Source organism: Parasteatoda tepidariorum, chromosome 6, assembly GCF_982258835.1.
Source record: "Parasteatoda tepidariorum strain Cologne lab strain chromosome 6, Ptep-v5.0, whole genome shotgun sequence".
Taxonomy (NCBI): Eukaryota; Metazoa; Arthropoda; class Arachnida; order Araneae; family Theridiidae; genus Parasteatoda; species Parasteatoda tepidariorum.
In genome coordinates, this window is record NC_141760.1 from 24,209,924 (window position 1) to 24,233,978 (window position 24,055).

General features: G+C 29.6%; 1 protein-coding gene across 1 annotated transcript in view; it reads right to left on the minus strand.

The window, feature by feature from the left end:
- Positions 1–21,147: 21,147 nt before the first annotated feature.
- LOC107457454 (ceramide synthase 1) overlaps positions 21,148–24,055 on the minus strand; it is a 49,705-nt gene continuing 46,797 nt past the window's right edge. The window contains exon 6 of the mRNA XM_087165551.1: positions 21,148–21,438. The gene's annotated coding sequence lies outside the window, so the exon portion shown is untranslated. The remainder of the gene's footprint in view (positions 21,439–24,055) is intronic.

The window sequence follows — 24,055 nt, forward strand, 5'->3', positions numbered from 1 at the left end:
ATTTTACGGTAAAAAGTACCGGCACCCTAAGTGCCTGTACTTTTCACCGTATTTAATCCAGAGTTTTTTACATTGAAGTGTGCCTACTATCTATATAAACTTAATACAATCACTAAAAGTTAGTTTAAAAAATGACAAAAATATATTTAGATTGAAAATTGTAAAGCAAAATTATATTAGGCTTTAATTCAAATATTAGGCTTTAATTCATAAATATTTTTAGCCATGCTAAAATGTCCCTTTCTTCTTATAATCTAAATTTAACATTTTTGGTAAAATAAGATCATTAATATAAATAAGATACATACGTAATTAATAATTTTAAGTAATATGAGATAAAAGAAATGTATCGTTAAATGTTATAAAAGAAACATTTTATAAATAATGTAATAGAAATGTTAAATGCTATAAAAACATTATTCATAAATTTAAAAAAACTACTTTGCAAAAAACTTGAGACTATATGGTAAAAAAGCAATACTTAAAAAATTCTATTGAAATATCAGATAAATAATACAGAAATTCCATTGATGAAAAATGAATTTCATTTCCGTTACTTATTTTCCGTCGTATACCAGAAAATTATTAATAAGGTTAGAAAAAACCAGTTGAAATATAATTACATGATTATGCTTTTTATATATAAATCTTAAATTCATTAAATTATAAGTATATAATTTGAATACTTAATTGAATTAGTTCAATAGAAAAGGACGAGAAATTAAATATTTCATTCGATTTATAAAAAATTCCATGTAAAGATACGAAAATACGATTAATTCAAGTTCATTTTTTATAACAGGATTTTTATGTTATAAATTCGAATGCCAATATAATTCCTTAGGGAATACTGTCTGCAAATAATCATAAAAAACTGAATATAATAAATGTCTAATGTAATATTTTTTCCAATAAAAAATAATAAAATTTGCAGAATCTGAATTATATTTTTTTTATAGTTGAAGTGAAATTAATTACAATGTTATTAAAGACATAATGATATGAAAAAATGTGAAGAAGAGAGAGAAAAATTAAAACAAAAGAAAGAATTTTTTTAATCTAAAAATACACTTAACACAGGAGCAATTGATAAAGTGCATGCTAATGATTTATTTTTTGGGATCCGTTCTTATGTCCAATCAAATACTACTGCATACTATTAAGACCTAAATACATACTATTACGATCATAATTTTGTTTTACATTCACATGATACTGGATTCAGATTTCTTAATTTTTTTAAGCCTCAAGCAAAAGATAAGTAATGAAACAAAAGGCAGTATAACAAAGAAAATGTTTTTAATATTATAATCTGAAGAATAGTAATTTATCTTGAGAATTTTATACTACTAGTGGGCTGCGCCCCCTGCTCTCTAACGCTCGCCAACCCCCAAAAATTGCTACGCAATCTTGTATGGTTTGCTTCGCAAACCAAGCTCACTTCGCTCGCTACTAACTTAGGTACATTGCAAATGCACAAAATTCTAAGAATTCAAATCCATATAACAACTTTTTTTTAAAAAAAAATTACATCTTTTTCGTAAATACTAAGTCATTAAAATAAATTTTAATTCAAATAAATGACATGTAATTCGTTAAACCTATTAGAAATGTGCTATAGTATAAAATCTTAAAGCGTAACAGCACGACTGAGACTCATTTTTCAATGAATAACTAATAGCAATAATAAAACAAATAAATTCATGATATAAATCAAAAATCGTCAAATATATTCGTAATATATAAATTCGTGAAAAAAAGCGCTTTCGACAAAATACTAAAATAGAGATCTATCGACGAAGACTACTCACTTCTACCTAGCTTAATAGTATGAGATTGCCGCAGCTGAATTGTTATTTCAGTTTCCGTTTTTAAAAGCGCTATATGTTGAGCCACCTCAGCTAGATTTGGCATGTGACATTTTTAGCGGCAATCATTGGTCGATTTTCTAGCGTTGCCATTCAGGGAATTGTAATGAGACTTTTTTTGTCGCCGTGTAAGAGAAATATATATATAGATTTCAATATTTCGTCTCTTGAAACTAGCTCTTCTTCAATATTGAATAAAATTTCACAAGATTTATGCATTTGGAGATGCTTCTAAGGTGTTTCGTAATACCCGCCTTTTATAGATAATTCGTGAACCCTCGCCAAGAATCTTATGAACCCTCGCCAAGTTAAAAAAAACTTAAACACTAATTATCAAGAATCAGCATTAATGGAAATATAAAACAAAAACGTAATCGAAATCTGACTAATCGCGAGAAGGTAGATGGGATTAAAAATACCAAGACCTCTTTGTCATCAAGACCCTCCTTGAAAACAGAGAGGAGTGGAAAGTCAATTATTAAAAACACCTTCAATTTTCATAAAACAAGCAAACTTATCTTGAAAAGTTTATAATACCACCTCCCTCACGATCGATTTAACATATTTCGATTTTTAAACCTTTCCTACTTCATTTTTTACTTGGATTCGTAAAATATACATTACGAGTGGCTTTCAAAACATCTTTCTCATACAGAAATATAAAATATTTTACGATTATATTTAGATTTTATTAATTTAATTGTCTAATATGGTAGATTTTCGACCATGCAATTTCATTGTCTTGATAATTTCATGTATATTGTAACACATTAAAACAACTAAAGAATTGTTTAAAATCATATAGTCAACATCATTTTACAATATTTATTCTAAATTGGTGTCATAAAATTATTTATTTCTAACACTATTCTAGACTATGAGCACAGTTACGAACAAAACAATAGCAAAAGTTCGAAAATTTGCTGCAGCCTTAATAACAATCTAAGTTGAACCATAATAATGCTCAAATTCAACCCTATTAAACTTGATCATACCATACTATGGTTCAACAGGGACGAAAAGAATGGTAAAATTTAGCATTATTTTAAGATTGAACCGAATTTACATGATATTATTGTTCCAGGCCCCAATGTTGTGGTTTCATGTTATACACATTTTTCGTGGAATACAGGCTATGAATTAAGTAGATTTTCTTCAAATTTCAATTTTTGAAACTACTTTAGTTGTCATAAAAGTTGCATGCAAAAAATTAACAGAATCAGAACGATAAAAGGTGAAAATAAGGATATAAATCAAAGTTTTAAAAATTATATTCATTCGCTGCCTGAAAAGAAAAAATCATTTTATTTTTGCCTGACATAAAACGTGAATACTAAGATGCATCACTTTCGTGTTGACCTTCTATCACTTCCAAAAATCCCCCACAACATATTTTAGAAAATGATGCATCGAACGTTTTCAGATTTTTTTTTCTTTGACAAATACAAAGATAACTTTTTTTTATTTCATTAAATAACTTCAAATACAAATATTATTAAATTAATCCATCTAAATATTACACAGTATTAAAAAGATTGTACAAAAAATTTAAAATAATTACTATTTGGTCTGATAAATATATCTATATAAAATGTATTTATCTTTATCAAAACTATTTATCTGAAAAAACATAAATATAATTTAAATATAAAAGTCAAATTATGATTTTTAGTTGAAAAGTAATTTGCTTAAAAAGCTGAAAAGCTGTAAATGTTCAGCCCATATAACTAGAAAGTACACATATTAAATTCACTCTTCCCTTTCAAAATTTTTCTAGAATGCAATGATTAATGACTTCTAAGCAGTTTACCCAAAAGAATAATTTGTTCCACCAAAGATAAGAAGTTTTTAGAATGAAAAATCGAATTTAAGGTTGATGCAATGAAATCTTTTCCTTTATTAATTCTTGAAGATTTCTCAAAAAGCGGATCATTTTTAAGAATGTTTCATTTTTTACTGTTTAAATAAATAATTGATAAATATTATTTTCAAAAAATAAAAATATTTTGTGTTTTTTAATATGATTTTGCGTCAATTCGGAAAAAAATTATATCGAGTTACAATATTGCATTACTCATTTTTGTCACATACTTTTCAATAAATAATCTTTATGCTGCTGAAAAGTTGACTTACAGCAACAGCAAAAATTTTCAGCTTTAAAAAACTGTTTGTAAATTCTTTTTATTTCCATTTTTCAAGCTATTGATAGAGTATAAAATAATGTTTTCCAGCAAAACACTATTTAATTCTACTGCAAAATGTATTATAATAGCTCTTCTCTAAATTAAGTAATCATTAATTATTTACAATTTTACCACCGTTATTTTAGATGATCAACTTTATAGTCTTTGCTTAACTGTTTTTTTACACATATTTTGTTTTAATTTCATTAACTTGTAGCCAATGATTAATTGGATACTTGCACTTCATGAAGAAGACGATCACAAATACCCATACATGTTACCTATGACGTCAGTGCCAGCCGATAGTTTTATAACTGTCGTTGAACCACCAACAAAATTTTTGGGTTCACGACTACTAATGTTCAACGCTGTAGCGTAGTCTTGTAATTTTGAAAACGATATAAAAACGGTTTTACGGTAAAAAAATTAATTTATAACCTGAAATTTTATACCGTATCTGTTATAGTAATAATTACTTAACTATAGTGATTGTACAATAAACATTAATGTAAAAATTATGGTATATCATATTTTTTGTTCCATAAAATTTCAACAGTATAAAGTACTGGTGCCGGTGCATTTTACCAGAATTTTTTACAGTGCAGCAGGATTTTATTTCGAGAGTGATCTACATATTTCCGACCATGAAAATGTAAACAAAAGAAAGAGTCGTAAAGTTTAACATTCTTAGAAAAGCATACTTCATGGTATACAAATTTAAGTATTACTACTATTTTTGATAAGGTAGAGTCATATTTTATTACAAGCATTTTAATGTGGTTTTTCTTTGAGAACGCAGGTTCATTATGACATGTTGGTTATGGTTATGAAAATTATCATGTCTTCCTTATTGGTTAAGAAATGAGCAAAGAATAAGTTATCAATTTTGTATTTTATCAAATTACGTAGTAATTTATATGGTAAAAAGGGATTTTACGGTAAGTACCGACATCATGGGTGCCGGTACATTTTACCATAATTTGATCCTGATTTTTTTACAGTGTACATAATGTTCACAGATATTCTTTACGGATAACTTTATCTTTTTATTTTGTCAGTGACAAAAATGTTTTTAGTATGCGTGACATGTAGCCTGTAAAAATTAATTTACTAGGAATAGAATGCTTTTGCAAGGAATAGAATGTGATCATAATTATAGATTTTATAAATCATCACACCACTATTTCAAAAAAAAATTTTTTTTGCTTATTTAAAAGCGATGCATGATATCGTTTCGTCAGCCTTACGTCATATGAAAAGTTACGTCATATTGACCTTATCCTCTCTCATGTATTAGAAATTTCTCAGAAAAAAGGTTAAATAACAATTTATTTAATTGATATCTTACCATATTAAAAATTAGTATTTCAATTGTGAGAATAACCGTTTATTAACTGCTTTAGCTTAATGCGCACCAACTATGCCCACCTAATGAAACCACTTTTCCCTGTAGGTGAAACGTATTATAAATTCTAACAGTGTACTTATTTTTTACTTTGCTCACATTCATCAACATTTTCACAATTCATTGCCTAATAGCTTCGAAATTTAATCTCTTAAAGCGAACATAACTAAAAACTTAATTTGCATCAATTGTACAATAAATCTCCTTGAAATCTTGTAAATAAAATTAAACCTGAAATTTTCTGTTCATGAAATATAACTTCGAATAGAAAATAAAACCTCATCCATATCTTTTATTACTCTACTGAAACTCTTTCTATAAAATCACGCTATAAAATTTAAGAAAACCTAAGCACCAAATAAAACTTTATTTTATCGTAGTTGTGACAGAGGAAAATCATAGAAATATTCTTTAAAGCAGCTAAGTTGAGTGCATTTGAAAGGCAAATTATGAATCTTAAATTTTAATATCTAAAGTTTCTCTCTCAGAACTGAATTTAATCAATAAAGTTTTATAGGAAATGGAGATGTTTGGATTAAGTTCTTTGACAGATGGCGATGAACATTAATTGGCTTCATCGATTAAGCTGTAAGAATCAATTTCATGGCGTTAAAAATATCGCTCCAAGTAATTCATATTTTATAAAGTGTGGCTCCAGAGCAACATAATATTTTTATATTTTATATCCATTTCCACATTTTTAGCATTGTTGGATAAATATATCTTGAAGATCACCCCCAAAAACATATAGTTTAAGAAAGGGATAATTACTACAATCGATTCTTTAAAGCTTTTTCAAAAAATCGATAAACATTTTTCGATTATTCACTGGAAATTGAAAAGTTGTTTCCTGTTGCAAGCTATAATCGAAAAAACTGTATTGATCAAATTCTTTATGACTGTTTGAATACAGAACGACAACATCAAAACAGGAAGAAAAAATCTCATTTTTGTTCAACATTCTAAAACAACAATATAGAATTTTTATAGCGTTCGAAATCTGGTCACAAAACATAGCAATTTATTTTCTTCATCTAATAGTAATTTTGTTAAAACGGGTTTTATTCTACTGACCTAATTTTTCATCTAATAGTTAAGTATTTCTACCATATTACAGTTTCAAAAATGTTTTGATAAATTTTTTATAACATATCACACATCAAAAATCTGGTCACAAAGCATAGTAATTTATTTTCTTTATCTAATAGTAATTTTGTTAAAACGGATTTTATTCTGTTGACCTAATTTTGCATCTAATAGTTAAGTATTTTTACCATATTACAGTTTCAAAAATATTTTGATAAATTTTTTATAACATATCACACACACACAAATCTGGTCACAAAGCATAGCAATTTATTTTCTTTATCTAATAGTAATTTTGTTAAAACGGATTTTATTCTGTTGACCTAATTTTGCATCTAATAGTTAAGTATTTTTACCATATTACAGTTTCAAAAATATTTTGATAAATTTTTTATAACATATCACACACACACAAATCTGGTCACAAAGCATAGCAATTTATTTTCTTTATCTAATAGTGATTTTGTTAAAACGGGTTTTATTCTGCTGACCTAATTTTGCATCTAATAGTTAAGTATTTTTACCATATTACAGTTTCAAAAATGTTTTGATAAATTTTTTATAACATATCACACATACAAAAATCTGGTCACAAAGCATAGCAATTTATTTTCTTTATCTAATAGTAATTTTGTTAAAACGGGTTTTATTCTGCTGACCTAATTTTTCATCTAATAGTTAAGTATTTTTACCATATTACAGTTTCAAAAATGGTTTGATAAATTTTTTATAACATATCACACATACAAAAACACTATCAAAACTGAAAGGGCACTTTTAATTGACATGATGTTTGATTGATGTTTGGCACAACTCGAGTTTGAAACCTAATTCCATAACAGAGTGATTCTTCTTTTCCATCTAATAGTGTATTTTGCCAGAACTAATCTCCATTTGATAGACCTCCACCTATAGCTGGAGATTAGATATTTAATTTTTAAAAACTGTTTGGACAAATTTATAAGAGATCACATACGCAACAACACTATCAAAACTATAAAGAAATTCCTGTTCAACTTTTAAAATAACAAAGCACAAATCGCATAATTTCCACGATCTGATCACATAACATGTTTTTCTTTGTCTTCATCAGGTAATAAGTTTTACATTTTAGCCATCAAATGGCCTGAAGGTAATTTGTTGACGATTTCAAGTCATCTTTGAAGAAAAGAATTACTATCCAATTGTCCATATTTAACTCTCCAGAGGGATGAATACAATTAAATGTATTCCAATTGTTAACAACACTGCTGGACAATTGCCATGGACGGACTGCAAACGGCTGCATAGTGCATGAAAAATTAAGCATGATTAAAGTCCAAGTGAAATAAAAGAATGCCAGCAGAACATTAAAAATCATCAATACATTAGAACAATAAAGACATTAGAACATTAAAAAAAAGGATAATTTATTGTGCTCTGTAATCCAGAAGGTTTGAAATACGTTCAAGGAACAAAATTCAAAATTATTATTTCGTGCTGAAAACGTGAAAATAAAAATAAAAACGCAAATACCAATTGTACTCATCCTGGAGTTAAGATTTAATAAAAGATGTGCCCACCATGGAGGGCGATACAAGTTTGCAGACATCGTGGCATGCTTCAAACAGCAGTATTCAGTAGCTCTGAACTCTGAAAGCAAAGATCGCTATTTAAAGCAATTATTAGCTTAAGTTGATCGCTTTAGTAATGATTCTAATAGTTTTATTTAAACTAAGGTTTTTTTAATATTAATGTTCCCTTTGCATGCCACCTATTTCATCCTACGCACCAATAGTAGTAAGTAAGTATACCTCCTTTTAATTTTTCATTATTATTTTAAGCTTTCACTTAATCTTTAGCTCCACACTAAGACTAAGTCCGAGTCAGAAATAATCCTGTTTCAAACTTAAATTGTTTGATAAATTAACACGTAAATTGACGATTCCAATGAAACACTATTTATAGAGTCATTTTATCGAAATGTTTTGATCCTTTTCGTTTTCTTACTCTAAAGTATAAAATTTTTATGAAATGGTAAGTATCAAAATGGATATTAGGTTGAAAATTATTTTACTGCTGTACTCTCTTAAAATGAAAGAGCGATTTCCCCTACTCAAAAAAGAGTGACATTATTTTAACTCAACTTGAGAGAAATAGGCCTTTATTTGAGCGAGATTCTTGCTTTGCGTTCACTCAAACTTGAGTGGTATTTATTTAAGCAATATTTGAGTGCTTTTCGCTCAAACTTGAGTGATTTATTGATTATTTAATTGTGTGCGAGCTCTAAGCTGGAATTTCTATCGTTTTATTTTGAAAAGCAAACGATAATAAATCTAAATAAAATTGTTATGTTCTGTGATCTAAATATAATTATGTCTTCGCTTTTATTTTTACGTTTAATTTTTTTCTGGAGAATATGACACTTAGTATTTTGAATGAAGAAGAATTAAAACAACTTTCAGTTTACAGCGGTATTTCTGAAGAAGACGCTGTTTTACCTTTTGGTAAGTAGATATAACTTGTTGTTTTTATTTTTTAAATACTTTTAGTTAGAATGTGCTTTATACACATTCCATTTAAATTAGCTGTTTTTCAGCATTTTTAAATAAAATACTATTAATTTAAATTATTTGTCACAAAAATTTGTTAAAATTAAAACTGTTAAATGTGGATGATTATGGAAAATTAAAAAAATCTGATTCCATGCTAGAATCTTTGTCAAAGCATGCGGTGATATATTATATCTGTAAAGAGTCTTAGAATTTTTTCAGATCTCATATTAAAGTTTTAACATTTTATTCATATAAAGTTTTAAATTTATATCCATGTTTCAGTTTTTTTGAAGTATAATTTTGGTGCAAAACATTTGTGGATAACTAATTTCATATCATTCTATGCTTCTTTTTTAAAAGATATTTACGAAATAATTTATTGTTCATACAGTCTATAATTGCTGTTGCTTAAATTGCTTTCTATTAATAAAATTGACTGTCTTTAATTTATGAAAGCTCACATTTGCAAGATCCATTCATTCAAATATGTATATTCAGATGTTCTATCAAGGGCGCCGGCAGAATAATATAAAGGGGGGTGCAACCCTCTAACAAACTACCCTCCCCTCCCCCGAAAAAAAATTAAAATATTCAGCAATTACATTTTGTTTTGTTATTACATATATTTTCATCTGTTCATTTTTTCAAGATACATTTCTTCATTGTTAGCAAGATATTTAAAAAAAATGTACGAATTTCTTGTACTTGCAAATTTCGCCCAGAGGCGATCGCGCTGGCATAGCTACTGACTTTGAAACACAAATAACTACAAACAGTAGTTTCGTATACTAACGTGTTTGTGCACGCTTAACATTGGTATTTATTGTGTTGATGAAGTTTTACAGCTGCGAGAAGTCAGTTTGTGTTATACACCTTTGTTAAACTGAATAACTAATAGAAAATAAAATATTATTTACATTTTATTAAATGAAATTTAAAAATATAGCTTAGATATCTGCCAAGTTTGTGAATGCTCAGTGTACATAAGAAAAGAATCAAAGATGACTCAGAATTCATTGAAAAAGTTATAAACAGATTTGGACAGCAAACGAGACGATTACAATTCTTGTTTGATTAAATAATTTTTTAATTGTTATTTATCAATAATTACTTAATTATTTGCTTCTCCACAAAAATAAGTTTAATAAAAAAAATTTATAACAAAATTTTTCTGCATCTCTTTAATTGTTTTTTTAAAAAAAAGCCAGGGGGGTGCAAGTGCACCCCCTTGCACCCCGCTGCCGGCGCCCTTGTGTTCTATGCATTATATTATAAACATATGATTACAAAAAAAGTAGAAAATATTATTCTTAAATAATTAAATAGTATTTTGAATTTTTCTGGTTTTATCCTGTTTTTAGCTTTTATTTAATTGGAATTCAGAACTAATACTAATGTGGCGTAACTACCACTACAAAAGTTGAACATCATTCACTAGTATATAGAGCATGCTAACTTGATTCGATCACGAGGTACCTTTTGATAGATGAAGGTTGACATAGTCGATTTGTAATTCCCCCCACATTGGCGACCTCCGGACGTGATTTGAACACACAGTAACGCCCACTTTGCAAAATTCCTAACAGTAACGCCTACTTCGATAAATAGTCCACAATGATAGTTGACTAGCTATTTGGGACAGCATCATCACCCTCCTGCGCTGTTGCTACTCAGTCTCGTCTCGAACATACAACGTCATACACTCTCAACTCCTGCATTCACTCGATTGCTACGGAGCGACTACCACTGTGAAGTTAATACACATCTCACATTCAGCACTCAAAATTCCGGTGACCGCTCTCCCGGTCTGTCACAAGTACAGCAACTAGTGGTATCTATACAACGAATTCTATCCCTGATAGATTTCTGGTGGGGGAGTAATATGGCGTAACTACCACTACAAAAGTTGAACATCATTCACTAGTATATAGAGCATGCTAATTCGATTCTATCTCGAGGTACCTTTTGATAGATGAAGGGTGACATAGTCGATTTGTAATTCCCCCCACATTGGCGGCCTCCGGACGTGATTTGAACACACAGTAACGCCCACTTTGCAAAATTCCTAACAGTAACGCCTACTTCGATGAATAGTCCACATTGAAAGTTGACCAGCAATTTGTGACAGCACCATCACCCTCCTGCGCTGTTGCTACTCAGTCTCGTCTCGAACATACACTCTCAACTCCTGCATTCACTCGATTGCTAACGGCAACACAGGAGCGACTACCACTGTGAAGTTAATACACCTCTCACATTCAGCACTCAAAATTCCGGTGACCGCTCTCGTCTGTCACAAGTACAGCAACTAGTGGTATCTATACAACGAATTCTATTCCTGATAGAATTCTGGTGGGGGAGTAATATGGCGTAACTACCACTACAAAAGTTGAGCATCATTCACTAGTATATAAAGCATGCTAACTTGATTTTATCACGAGGTACCTTTTGATAGATGAAGGTTGACATAGTCGATTTGTAATCCCCCCACACTATTTTCGTATTTCATAAAGTATTTATCACATTATACAAACTATTTTTCTTTTGTTGCTATCATAAAATTTCTTACCACTTCTCTTTAAGTTCAATTTTCGAGGCAAAATTGAAATTGCAGAATTAATATTTAATTAAAAGTAGAAAGCTAATTAAAGTATTTTAAAATACAAATAAATTAGAATTTCACAATAGTCATAGATTAATAGTAAAAAAAAGGGGAGCAGTATTAAAAGTAATATTTATTACGAGATGGAGTTCAATTTGAATTTATATATAGGGGAGAGTGGACAATTTTTATTTTCATTTTTTTTAATTTTTTATTCTGATCAATTATTGTCAAAACTTTACCTGGTATTCTTGTAACATTTGAAAAAAATTTTAACTAGGTTTTTATTTTGTATCTGTCACAGAAAAAACTTTAAAAATTTTTTAGTTACCGTGTTGTTTGCCCCAAGGTGTACCTCCTAGTGGGGCACCTTGGGACAGTTAAAAAGATGTGAAAAGTTAAGTAGAAATTTTACAAAATAAGTAAATAAATTTACATTTTTTAATTTTGTTAATAAAGTTTTATTTTGTTGGTTTCAACTTCTTGTATGCAAATCCATTTGTTCAGAATCAAATACCAAACCTAAAGAACGTTCGAAGCTTTACTCTGCTTAAGTTTTAACGAAATGTCATTTGAATCTTTGTATGATTTGTCTTCTTTTTCGGAATAAATGTTGCAGATTGATTCTCTCTTCTCAAAACTGTCTTACTCATCTCCATAAACTCTTTCAACGCAACCTACAAAGGCAAAAACAGATCTTTTACCAGCAAATTTGATACAGTGAAACCTTGCCAAGTTGACCACCCTTGTAAGTTGGGCACCTGCATAAGTTGACCTCAATTATCAAGAACGGAATTTCTCCTATATAATATAAAGAAGCAAAACCTTTGTAACTTGACCACCTGTCTATCTTGTATGTTGACCACTGAAATAAGTCAATTTTGTCTAGGAGTATTATGAAATTCTATTCTAAAAACCTCATAAGTTGACCAGAAAAAAAATTCAGAAAATTTTCTGTCATTTTGGCAATGTATGTTAAAATTTCACTTGTTTGGTGAAATAGTGTAAAAAGCTAATCTAAACCCTTTTGTGAGTTGACCAGCAGGGGAAACTGTAAGGGGTCAACTTTTTACCATTTCTTTCATCCGTTCATTGAAAACAGGTGTGTTAGTTGAAAAGTTGCTCTTCCTGTTACAATAGTGAGCATTTGAATAAATGAATCCTCTGAATCTTTGATCTTTAAGTGTAGTAAATAAATTTTAAAGTGTCCAAATAATTTTATTTTGTGAAAGTTTTCAAATTACATGTTTTCGTGTTCTGATATTTTAAGAAATTATATTTATTAAGCAATTCACATGCATAACTAACCAAATAATTTTTTTAAAAAAAAATTAGTTAAATATTAGAATTATATGTATCAAATTGAAGTTCATTCAGGTTTAAACACATTTCTTAACATATTCATGGGCATATTTTCTGAATAAAATTTTTAAGTCAAGTAAAAAAAAAAAAAATTCTATATATAGCAACATTATATAGGAAAAGAAAAAGTAAACAATGACCCTACCCCTCTATAAGTTGACCACTTGTCTAAGTTGACCACTAAAACAATGCACCGCAAGTGGTCAACTTATACAAGCTTTACTGTATGAGCAAAATCTCCAATATGTAATCTTGTTTCACTACTTTTTTCTAGATGTACTTTCTTCTTATCGTCAAATATTTTGTTGTCACTTTCACTGTTCATTTCATTTAAGCTGCAAGCATCATCATCACTGTTATCATCGCATAAATCACTAATTACTTTACTGTTTTTCTTCTGGGTGTATTTCTCACTAATTCTGAGAGCATTAAATCCTCTTCTTCCAATATTTTTTTTTTATATTCTCCCAGTTTGCAAGAGTGTTCATTTGGTTTGACAAAGCACACTTATGTGTAAGTGCACATGCATCACATATTATTAATCCTTAATGGTACTTGGAGGCTTGAAACATATAGTGTACCAAATTTGCTTCTTCCTAACCTGTGAATATATTGCGTTTTTGCATATTTAAAATATATTTAAAGATAGAATTTGGCTGTTTTCTTTTTTTAAAGGAAATAAAATTGCAGTTCAGAGTGGTCTTATTAATACTGTAGAATTCAGCAGCTTTCTTACAAGTTATTTCCCCAGATAAAATTTGCAGCTGCTTTTTCAACATTGTCAGCACGAATTCCTGCATTATTTTTATACTTTTTGCTTTCAATTCTTGTGATTAGTTAAGTCTAATGAGTTCCTAAAATAAGAAATAATAACTATTAATAGACCCCGAGTACATAAATTAAAAAATACTTTGCAGGGATGTGATTCTTCCGCGGATTCGCGGATTTCCGCTTTTTTTTCAGAATTATCCATTTTTCCCCCTAATTTCCGCGGAATTTTTTTTTCTTTGCTCATGTTAAAATATTTTATGAGGAATTTAATTTTCCGCGGAGCATAAGTATTGAAGTCCTCATTTCCCCCTCTGAAGTTTCTCTAAAAATCATTTCCTTGGGATAAAACTGGTTGACCTTTTACAAGGATGAGATTTTTCCGCTTTTTAGCGGATTTCAGCTTTTTTCGCTTTTGTCTCTCGAATTTCAGCCTTTTTTTTTATCAAAAACTCCGATTCTCTAAAAGTTTCGGTTCTTTTTATAAATATCCCACTTTTTTTAAAAAAAAATCAGTCGTTAAAATAAAATATTTTTATTTATTAACGATTTTCAAAGATAAACAGAAAATTCAAACTACGTCCTAGCCGCGAACCCTTCCGTATGTTTACAACAACAACAGGAAATTGACTTACAAATGGAAGAATTGTTAAAAAATAACATTATAAAAGAAAGTTCATCCCCTTATGCTGCCCCTATCACCTTAGTTTTTAAAAAAGATGAAAATAAAAAAAGTCGTTTATGTGTTGACTTTAGGAAATTCAATCAAATTACAAAAACAGATTCTGAACCTCTACCTTTAATACAGTCTTTAATTGAAAAATTGTCTAACAATAGTTATTATTCTAAAATAGATTTATCACAGGGATATCATCATGTTCGTATTCATTCTGATGACCCTGAGAAATTAGCATTCGCTACTCACAATGGTCTATTTGAATACTTAAGATTACCTTTTGGCTGGAAGAATGCACCAAGCATCTTTCAACGTACAATTCGTTGAATTTTGAATAAACATTAAATTAAATTTGCTACAAACTATTTCGATGATATCATTATATTTTCTAATTCTTATGGGGAACATTTAACCCATCTTAAAAACATTTTTGATATTTGTAAACAGGAAAACGTAAAATTAAAACTTTCAAAATGTTCATTTTTGCAAAAACAAATAGAATTTTTAGGATATGAAATAAACAATGGGATTGTATCACCAGATAACCATAATATTGAAGTGATTAAAAAATTAATGCCCCCTAAAAAAGTGAAATCATTGCCAAGATTTCCTGGATCAATAAATGTTTACAGTAAATTTATTGATAGTTATGCAAATATTCGACTTCCTTTAAATAACTTGTTAAAGAAAGATGTAAAATGGGTGTGGTCAGAAAAGTGTCAACAATCTTTTGAACTCTTAAAAAATGCTATTATTTGTAAACCAATTTTGAAAATTTTTAATCCTTATCATGACTGTCATCTTTTTGTTGATGCATCGTTAGTTGGAATTGGTGCTGTGTTAAAACAGACACATGAATGTGGTGTATTGCATCCTGTAGTTTTTGACTCTCGTTCCTTAAGGGACTATGAAGAAAACTACTATGCAATTATAGAACTTGAATGTCTTGCTATAGTAGATTCTTTAAATAAATTCCATCATTACCTTTTTGGTCAAAAAATCACCATACATACTGACCATGCTGCGTTAGTTTGGCTGGCCAAAAAAAAAATTTTTTTTTTGGGGGGGGGGAGGATGTTATACAAAAATTATAGATACTTTTGTATTAATAAAAGCATTAAAACTCTTTTCATAAAATGTCTTTGGTAAAGAATAGGTGTAGAGATATTCTATTTTGGGACTTCAAGGCTGAAAACACAGCAATGAATAATAATTAGATTTACATTTCAAAGGAGTTATTTTTAGAATCTTTCCCTCTCTCACTTCCATATTAGGAAGCATTAAATGATCTTCCTTAATGCGTAGAGTTACAAAGTATGTACGAATTGAGCCTTTTCACCTCCTTTTCTATTAGTATATAATCCAGGAGAGATTGTTTTTCCATGAAAGATGTGCCCACCCCCTCCCTTGTGGAGAGTGGATGTGAAATGTTATAGCCACCAGCCTACCCGTAAATAAAACTAATGAAGGAATAATTGGTTCACGACTGATTTATTTGAGCTAATTGTAACCATTGATAACAGAGATGTAGTCCTGTTATTACTACATATATATATATATATATATATATATATATATATATATATATATATATATATATATATATATATATATATATATATATATATATATATATATATATATATATATATATATATATATATATATATATATATATATATATATATATATCACATAAATGAGAACATATTTCTCAGATAATATGTTTCGCATTTATGTGAATTTTCGCCTAAATTTTGAGGGATAATGTTCTTACATGTATAAAGCGTATAATATAAGTAAAATCCCTCCGAAGAACTTTTATTTTAAAGATTAGATTTTCACGACCAATCATATTGATACATAGAGGCGAAAAACATGAAACATGACATAAATATTTAAATATTTGTCCAATGGTGATCAATGATTAGGAAATTCAAGTAGTTAGACAATAAATTTCAAAGAAAATTAAGCGTCCCATTACTGTTAAACCGACATGGAAGAGTTTCATAGTTTCCCTCTCTATAAAACGCAAACTCAGTTCTTAAAGGTCTTTCACAAAAAAAATTGTTCCAGGGCTTAAATTAAAGGTTTCCTTGTGTTCTGAGTTGGCTTCTATGATAAAATAGCAATCACGTGGTATATCTTTTCCCTAATCTACATGATTTTCATTACTTTTTAAAGAATGCATTAAACTCTTAGTCACCTGTTTAATATATAATAAATATATAAAAATGTTATATGGATAAAAATGTTAAATATACAAAAAATTGCTAAAATTATTACGCGCATGCATAGAGTGAAAAAACTACTTTAAAGGCTCATATCTTGAGAAATTTTTAACAAATTTTCAATATAAACTTTAAAATAACAGTTTTAATATTGATTGAAAATAGTTCCGAAAATTGGGCTATTGGCGACGGTCTGGGAAACATCCCGGAAACATTTTCACATCTCCATAAGTATGTAAGGGTTTGCAAATAACAACCAAAGTAATCAAGGCAAATTAAAATATTTTATTTCATCTATAAATCCATCATCAATCTCTTTTTTTAAATCTATCATTCAAGTTAATTGCTTTATTTTTTGGCATAGGGTGTTCAAAAATACTTGTTTTCGTTCGTAATTCATTGCTGGTCTTTGAAACCTTCAAAACTCTTTTTAAGTATAAAATAATTCCATGACCTAAACACAACTAAAGTATTTCTTAAGAAATAATCCTAATTGGCTTTAAACTACTTTCTTTTAATTCTGCTACTCAAACTTTTTTCAATGATCTGAATGTCTCCTACCTCAGAAATTATTGGTTTAGTTTTTATTATATTTTTCCTCGCTTCAATGTTACTTTGTGACATCTAATATAACTAATAGTTCAACTTTACTTTTGAAATAATTTTAAAAATGCAATTTACGGGCGTTGTTTATGGAATATTCAAAGTGTAAAAAAAAAGGTTTCTGTGCATTTTTTTTTCTTTTTGTATATAATATAATCTCATAGAAATTTAAAAGATTGTTTGGATGGAGAAAATTGATTTGCATTCCTTCATTCCGTAGGACAAAAACCGAATAACTATATTTAATTTATTTTGTAGTAAAAGTTGATTTTTCTGAAAGCTAATAAATTGTCGAAAAATTTATTTGCGAAAAAGAAAACTAAGTTTTAAAAGTAAAAGTAAGAAAAAAAACTTTCGGTTTGGGAAAAAAAGTGAGTTAATTATAAAACCGCATTTAACAATGTTGTGCTTAATAATAATAAGTAAAAATGACGTGAAAATATTTTGTTAATAATATTAAAGACTATTGAATGATTTCTCAGTTCTGTACTGAACATGACACATGAATTTAATTTAGTTCCTTATTTCGCAAGTCTGTATCACGGTTTAAATATCAATACATAGAAATAGTTTCAATCATAATCACATAAAATCCAGAAAAAATTTTTATTTTCTAATTATGTTTTTACGGTGCAATTACCATATTATGTTAAATTCTTATATGTGTTGCTTTTTCAAACTCATTGATACAGATGATAAATTATATAGTTTAAAATTATTAGTCATAATAATAATAACATTATGATAGATTTCGGTAAATTTAAAATAATTCTACCCACGGATTTGCCCGAAATGGATTTGTACATGGAAAAACTATAAAAATTAACAAAGAAAAAAATTTTTAGTAGATAATTTTAGCCACGGATTGGCCCGAAATGGATTTGCACATGGAAAAATGATATAAATTAGCAAAGGAAATTTTTTAGTATAGGAAACTTACTAAAAAATTCCTTTACTAAAAAATTTCCTTCGCTAGTTTATATAATTTTTCCATGTGCAAATCCATTTCGGGCCAATCCGTGGCTAAAATTTTCTACTAAAAAATTTTTTCTTTGTTAATTTTTATAATTTTTCCATGTACAAATCCATTTCGGGCAAATCCGTGGGTAAAATTATTTACTAAAATTTCTTTATTAATTTATACAATTTTTCCATGTGCAAATCCATTTCGGGCAAATCCGTGGCTAAAATTATCTACTAAAATAATTTTTCTTTGTTCATTTTTATAATTTTTCCATGTGCAAGTCCATTTCGGGCAAATCCGTGTTAAAATTATCTACAAAAAATTTTTTTCTTTGACAATTTACATAATTTTTCCATGTGCAAATCCATTTCGGGCAAATCCGTGGCTAAAATTATTTGCAAAACAGGCAATTTATGTTTCTATTTTCCATTTTATATTTTTTCTTAAATAAATATTTATTTATTTTCTAAAATTATTTATGGTCAACTTTTTAAATTATCCAGTATAATATTACTTTGCGCACATTCATTTCGGGCCCATCCTTGGTAACTAACAAACCAATGCACAGCATAACAAACCACTTCAGCAATGCAGTAAGAACGGCACTTTAAATTCCTCGAGTTACACTCAATTTGCGCTTTTGTTTTCTTATTTTGTAATATGGCAATCTTGTTGCGAAAATATTTTCAAATCATTCTTGAAAAATTTCCCGTTCATGTAAGTACATCTGATTTCACTACTCGCTTTAGAGATTTTGTTTTATACTGTTTTTTCTCTTTATTTTATTTTCTGTTTTTACGTGTTATTTTTACTTATTGTGTTTTATTTTATTTGTTGTAATTTTTGTGAAAAAAAAATTTTGAGGCTCCTCACACTATTGTATTAATATATTTTGCTTTGGCTATATTGATACAATATCAGAAAGCACTCTTTTTTGCGGATATAATCGTGTGGGCTGATGAAAAGATTTTTTTTTTTTAAATTTCATCTTCTTTTTTTTTTTAATTAAATCAGTTGTTTTTTTTTCAGTATTATTCCCCCCCCCCTTTTCATATGTTTATAATTTTCCTTTGTTTTATCCTCATTTTGAACTTATATATATATACACTGCTCAAAACAATTAAAGGATATTGTAAGTCTTGTATAAAATAGCGGTATATGCAATTTTTTTGTTGTTGCATAAAATGGAAAAAGAGAGTCACAAATAAAAAGAAATTTTTAATTTTCAAACATCGCAGTATGCAAATGTTCAGTTTGACGTAGAATACGACGCTTTAGCAGCAGCGAATTTGATTCGACTTTCAACTTAAGGCTTTTAACTTAGGGGGAAAGAATAATAGACATTCAGTAAGTGTGTTGTTTCGATGAGTGCGATGTCTCAGAGAAGTCATTTCACTGAATTAGAAGCTTGTACAGTTGTTGGTCTGTTAGAGGGGGGCCAAACACAAGCCGAAGTAGCAGAAGCCATTGCAGATTCACAAAATGTGATTTTCAGGATCTGGAACCGTTTTTTGGAGACTGGAAATGTAGACCGAAGATCAGGGCAAAGGTGCTAACGGGCACGGAGACATCGAAATATGAATGCCATTCTTCTTCAACTACACCTTCGCTCGTTTACTGGCCACATAGTTTCGACGAAACCACGCTGTAGGTCTGTTTACGCACACACACATAGTTAAAAATATAGAGAAGACATGGAAAACAGAGAAGAAAAATAAAACATTCCTAAAAAATACTTTTAAAAAATGTAAAACAAATTAAATAGCCGAAAAACAAAATAAGGAAAATATATAATTTCTTCAACTGCCTACAAGATTTCTAATATTGTATCATTCTATCCTAAGCAAAATATATCAATACAATAGTGTGAGGAGCTCTTGAAAAAATTGAAAAGAAAATCGAACACATTAAATAAAAAACAAAACATATCAAGCGAAAAACAGAAAATACAGAACAAAACACAAAACGAAATCTATTAAGCGAGTCACGAACTCAAATGAACTTCAGTTACCGGGATCTTTAAAAAATGATTTAAAACCTTTACGTCGCACTAGAGCTGCACAATGGGCTATTGGCGACTGTCTGGGAAACTTCCCTGAGGATGATCCAAAGACATGCCATCACAATTTTGATCCTCTGCAGAGAGGATGGCACCCCCGCTTCGGAAGCCTGAAGACCTGCACGTGAAGTCCAGCACTTTACGGTAGAACAGTTTAACGAGGACCAATACCAAACACGCTCGTTCCCTACGCAGACTGATCCAAGCGGTCACCCAGCCGCATATTGACCGCAGCCAGTGATGCTCGACTTCGGTGATCTGCTAGGAACCGTGTCTTAACGATCAATCCACTGCGGGAGCAGAAGATTGCCAGATTAAAAATTATGAATACGGAAGCACAAATAGAGGGATTTTTTGTGTCACGTTCTTGCTGCAGTACTGAAGCGCACTTGATTTGTTAGTTACCTTGGATTGGCCCGAAAATGGGTGTGCGCAATGTAATATTATGCTGGATGATTTAAAGTTTATAGTTAATAAGGTTATCCAATTATACAATTTTAATGATTTCAGAAAATTAACATTTATTTTTTTTATTTTTTTTTTAAAGAGAAACATGATTTGCTAGTTTTGCACAGACTTAGCCACGGATTCACCCAAATTGGATTTGCATATGGTAAAAATATAAATTAACAAAGCAGTTTTCAGTTCATTTATTAATAGTAACATACAATTAACTCAATGATTTTATATAAAACTTAATTATAATAGTTGAGTATCCATTATATTTTATCAAATTTTGAAAAAGTTCGTAAGTTGTTGTTGTTTTTTTTTTGTTTTTTTTTGATAAATAAACATTACTACAGATTCTTTTAATTTTATTCATTTGATTAAAAAAGGTATTTTTAGAAACATTAGAATTCCACGTATTTAGTTGTGTCGATGATTAGCTTTAAAGCAGTCTAGGGGAGCTACATTTAAAGCTTTTATTGTGAAAACATTACAGGACAACACAAAATTATAGCTGGAACATCTTTTGAAGTTGCCTCCCTGTTGCCGTGAATGAATGTGTAGAGAGTCTCCTTTACCCCAGATGGCGCTGCACGGCTTTGCAACACTTGTTCCATTCTGACGGGTTGGTCCCCGACCAAGCTGAAATTCTAAAAAACAAAATGTTTAAGTTCAAATGTTCTTTTAGCTGCAGAAAGTTGAAAGAGAAAAATATAAAAAGTCAATAGTTCTAGATTTAAAAAAAAATTTAAAAGCTACAATTTTAGTTGAGGAAAAAAAAAGTTTCTATGCAATGCTCTACAGTTTATGCAATAAAAATGCTTTTAGGAATTGTCCCATGGTTAGAGATAACATTTTTTACTGTCTTTCGCATGTTTGGAAAATAAAATTATTGTTTTAGCAAATTTTCCGTTTTATTTATGCCAAAATGTCCTTTAGAATGTTCAAGTTGTACGATTTGTTTTTTGCATGTCAAGTGGAACTACTAAAAGTTCTTGGTCGTTGACTATTTTGTAAAGCACATTGTTTTTTAATGTATAGTCAGGTGCTGAAGAATTATACTTGCTGTAAACTCATCATTGATTTGTGCTTCTCTTATTTTCTGTGTTGTTTTGTTATATTATATTACCATCACTGGATATCGGCTAAGCGTATCTACATGTTGCATTCATTTACCTGACCGATGCAGTATTTCGTAATCATAATCTTACAAGAAGAGTGTCCACCGTGCTATTTTGGGTGATAGATCCTTTTTTGTCATTGTCTTTTGAAACGCCTGGCAATATGTATATATTTGGAATTTTGTGCCTATGAGATAGTGTCTAAATTTTTTTAATGTTGTAACTATCGCTGAAACTTCTAATTCGTAGCTGGAATATTTGGAATGGGGAGAAGTTTTACGACTCATGTATTGTATGGGATGGAAATTGTTATCAGAGTCCTCTTGGAGTCCTTAGCACTGGCATCACAGTGGTGTTGTAATTGAGCACTTTGTTGATAAAGATGTAAAACAGGTTCGGATGATAAAACTTGTTTCAGAGAAATGAAAGCTTGTTTTTGTGCTCGGCCAAAAGCAAATTTAACTTTGTCTCGTAAAAGGACACTTAAAGGTCTTGCAATTAGTGCATAGCCATTAATAAATTTTCTAAAATATCCGGTTAGTCCTAAAATTGATTGAACATGTTGAATTGTTTTGGTTTCTGGAAAGTTCATGACGGCGGTTGTTTTAATTGCTGAAGGGCGAATGGTGTTTTGCTCAATAATATGGCCAAGAAAAGTTATCCCTATTGTAGAAAATTGCACTTCTTGAAATTAAATTTTACACCATAACTAGAAGCTACTTCAAATACTTGTTTGAGTTTTACAATTCCTTCACTTTTATTTTTAGAAGGCTCTTATCATCCATATAAATTATAACAGTACCATCATTTAAAAGATCTTTAAAAATAATTCGAATGTATTTTTGGAATACTGAGGGAGAGTTGCACAAGCCAAAAGGAACTTTGTTAAATTAGTATTGTTCAGTTGGTGTTACGAAGCTGGTAAATTTACGACTGTCAGGTTCAATTGAAACATGGAAAAAACTATTCTTAAGGTCAAGGTTGGAAAATAACACTGCTTTTTGAAGTCTATCAAAAATGTCATCAATGAGTGGTAATGGGAATAAGAGAGCGATAATCTACGCATATTCTTGCTGACTGATCTTTGGTGCGGCGTAATCGGACGAACTTTCAGAAATAATTCCATCGGTAAGTCATTGGTCAATTTGGTTTTCAACGATAATTTTTTCTATTCGGCCTACCCTTCTTGGTCGTAACGTGATAGGTTTATCGTCAGAAAGAATTATTTTCATTTGTAAGTTGGGATCTTAAACTTTGTTTGGCTTATTAGATTTAATAAGTTGTTCAATATCAGTACGCGTATCGGATTCTAAATGAGCTAAATCGATCTCTTTGTAAAATATATTTTGAGTATAGTTAAGTGCGGCGAGCTCTCTGCTTATCGCTTATAGCTCTGCGTTTTAAAATATATTTATATTAGATAAACAATAATCTGTATTTTCCATAAACGCATTTTTAATCTCTTTATTTTCCGGATTTGAAGAATTAAAATCGTTTGTTTCTGTTTCCGCAGACGAGAACATTTTGATTTCGGTTTCGTATTTGTTTACATTGGATGTGACGCAGCGATCACGTGTTTAGGGCAGTATCCGCTTTCCTATTAGACGTAGACGTCATTGAATCAGAATCATTTATTTGTCTTTAAAATAAATTTTGAGCGGAAGTACTTTTGCATTCGCATAACAAATTAACAGTTTCAGTTTGAGGAGGGAGGCGTTCATTATTCTCAAAGAAAGACTGACCTTCACTTAACTGGTGCCGTTGTATTATATTTCCGCCAGATCTATTTTTAGAAACTGGGGGAGAAAAATGTTCGATTTCCGAATTGGAAATGAAGGAATTAGTAATTTGATTTTCTTTTTAAGACATTGAGTTTAAATCGAAAGTTTGTTGTTCATTTTTATGCAAAGGAAATTTAATTTTAGAAAAAGGAGAAATCATTTTTTCTTTTGAAATTCGATCATTTTCTTTTTTTGCTTCGTTTAAATCAGTGGTTCCCAACCTGGGGGCGATTGCCCCAAAGGGGGCGATAGAGCTTCTCAAGGGGGCGATAATCCTTAGGGGGGCGACGAGTACTCAAAAGATAAAAATTGATAATAATGTGAATAATAAAAGCTATTTGAGATTGAAATTGAAAATATGTATG